The sequence below is a fragment of the Pteropus vampyrus genome, unplaced genomic scaffold (assembly GCF_000151845.1).
Source record: "Pteropus vampyrus isolate Shadow unplaced genomic scaffold, Pvam_2.0 Scaffold7, whole genome shotgun sequence".
Classification (NCBI taxonomy): Eukaryota; Metazoa; Chordata; class Mammalia; order Chiroptera; family Pteropodidae; genus Pteropus; species Pteropus vampyrus.
In genome coordinates, this window is record NW_011888788.1 from 12,454,769 (window position 1) to 12,457,794 (window position 3,026).

Sequence of the window (3,026 nt, forward strand, 5' to 3'; positions counted from 1 at the left end):
GTACAGCAATGTCAGTTGCTATTAAATTTTCTAACTGCTTATACTCTCAGTGGCTGTTCTCAGCTTGTCTCAACAAAATATTTCACAGACTGGCCCCCTTTGCATGGCTAAATGAAAGGAAGTAGAAAGGTCATGGTGTGGCTGGAGTGGGATGAGAGGAAGGATCAGGGAGGGTAGGAGGAGCGGATTGTTTTGGCCTTTTTAAGGACTTGCTTATAATCTGAAATGAGGAACTATTAGATGATTTGTAAAACTGAGTTGCTTATGTACAGTAAAATTCACCCATTTTAGTGTTCAAATTAATGAGCTTTGGCAGTTGGATATAGTCACACAATAATCATAATCGAGATGTAGAGCATTCCATCACTCCTCAGACCTGCCTTTGTGCCCCTTTGTAGTCAGTCTTCTCCCTATCCCCAGCCTTAGGCAACCACTGATTGGCTTTCTGTCATTACAGTTGTGTCCTGTCTAGAATGCTTTGAGGTTCATCTCTATTGCATGCACCAGCAGTTTGTTCTGTCAGTGGATGGGCATTTGGGTTCTTTCCAGCTTGCGGCTGTTAAAGATAAAGTGGCTAGGAACATTCACATATAAGACTATGTGGGTATATGTTCTGTTAGAAGATTTTGAGCAGAGGAATGACATCTGATTTACTTTTGGAAGTTTTTTATTGGTAATATTTACAATTGATAGCAAAATTTCAGAAATAGTACATAGAGCTCCCAAAATGTTTCTGAACCATTTCAGAGTGTTGACCTGATTCTTCATTACCCTTTAATACTTTAGTGTGTATTTCTCACATAATTACAATATGACCAGCAAAATTAGGAAATAACATTAATCCAATATTTTCCAATGCAGATTTTGTTGATGTCCCAATAATGGCCCAAGAAACCAATTTAGGCTCATCTACTGCATGTAGTTGTCATTTCTCTTTAGTCTTCTGTCAGTTCCTCAGCCTGTCCTTATCTTTCATGATCTTAATTTTATATAGAGATACTTGCATCTACATATCTGGACATATCTATACAATTAAAAACTTACAACAGTACCTCTAATTGCAATCCAACAGCACTTTTTCTCTAGCCTTTCCCCTTATTTACAACTCTTCCACCAGTCCCATTAACAGCAAATATATTTACTTGCTCAAATCTCCCTGTATGTAACCAAACTTTAGAAAGCGAGGCTTCAAGTGGGAAGAAGAGAAGGAAAAAGGAGCTAACTACACTTTGAAGCTTTGATCAGAGTAGCATCTTCTGGCCTTTATCTTACCTATCAGTGGGAGTGGGAGTTGCTAAGAGTGGAGAGAGCAGATGTTGCTATCTGTTTAATCTAGTGGTTCTCACCTTTGAATTTAACTTTCAAATTGGCTGCATATTAGAATTTTCTAGGAAACATTAACAAACACTCATGCCTAATCTATACCCTACATCAATTAAATCCCAGCCTTAGGGGTGAAACCCAGTCATCAGTATTTTTTAATATCTCTGGTGATGCCAACGTGAGCCAAGGTTAAGAAAACAGATTTCTACCTTTATGAAGTAGATTATAATGATTAGATCATTACTTCAAATTGTGTTTTTCATAAGCCAGACAGAAAAGGTTGAAAATCACATATCATTTATATGTGAGATATAAACCTAAAAGCAACAATGGAACAGGACAGACGCATAGACATGGACAATGGACTAGTGGTTACCAGAAGGGAGGGGAAAGGAGAGAGGGGGAAATAAGGAAATAAAAAAAAGTTTAAAAAAAATTATATATAGTATGAAAAAGATGCATTAAAAAAAACTTTCTCAAAGGCAGTATATTGGTAAATAGAAAATAGAGTAAAAGTGGAAACCATCGTGAGAGGCTCACATCTCCATTTTAAACTTTAAGGCTTACAATATTTTCTGTTTGGGTAATGAGCATTTTATTCTTTGAAAATGTATCCCTCAAAGACCTAAGGAAGAATGTGGAATCTTGGCTAAAAATTTTGCTTAATTTGATTTGCCCTCAAGCAATACATCTTAAACTTTAATGTTCCTATGAATCACTTGTATATCTTGTTAAAATGTAGATTCAGATTTGGCAGGTATGGGGTGGGGTCTGAGAGACTATGAAGTGATCCAAAGTTGCTGGTCTGGGAACCACGCTTCGGTGGCAAGACCCCTGAGTCTCTGCCCCAGTAATTTAGTGAGTCTTAATTGGCAGGGTATAAGTCTCTTTTTAAATCTTATAAAACCTAGGGACTTTTCTTTGCCCATGTATACACCTAAGCATACAATTTCAGAAGAATCATGCGTTTATTCAATGAGTACTTTATGAGTATTTTTTCTGGGTGCTAATTGTAGAGTGATGAACAAAATAGACAAGATCCCCACTTCGTGGAGCTTTGATTGTAGTGTTGGAGGACAAAACACTACCGTGGACAATAAGGCATGTCACATAGGGATACATGTGTTAGGACAGCATACCATGGCCATGTGATGAATGGATTGGAATGCAGGGAGTGGTCTGGTAAACTGGTCTGTCTGTGGAGACATGTTGGCCAGAGAGCTAAATGACAGCATCTGGAGGGAAAGCATCTCAGGCAATAAGCTCAAAGGGCCTGAAGTGGAAATGAGCTCAGGATTTTCAAAAGACAGCAGCTGGTATGAAAAGAAGAGAGGGAGGGAGGGAGCGACAGGAGGGGCAGAGAGGCCAGATCATGGAGGGCCTTGTATGTAATGGCAAAGAGGCTGCTTCCACCCTTCCCCCTTGCCCAACCTCTTTTTAGACCTTAAGGGAGTCACAGCCTCCTTTTTAAGAACTCCAGATGGAGATGCTAATTTAGGAACGTAAGGGAAAAAAAATGTCTTTGGGAGATGAAAGGCTCAAAGAACACATCCAAAGATCCAAAGGACGGAGGTATGCAAGCTCAGGACAGAGCCCTTCTCTGGACACCCAGATCAGCAGGGGCTTGAGCATAGTTGCCTGGCACAACTGCTTGCTGAATTATTGCAAGTTTAAGTTCCTATTTGCAAGTAAAATTTTACAAA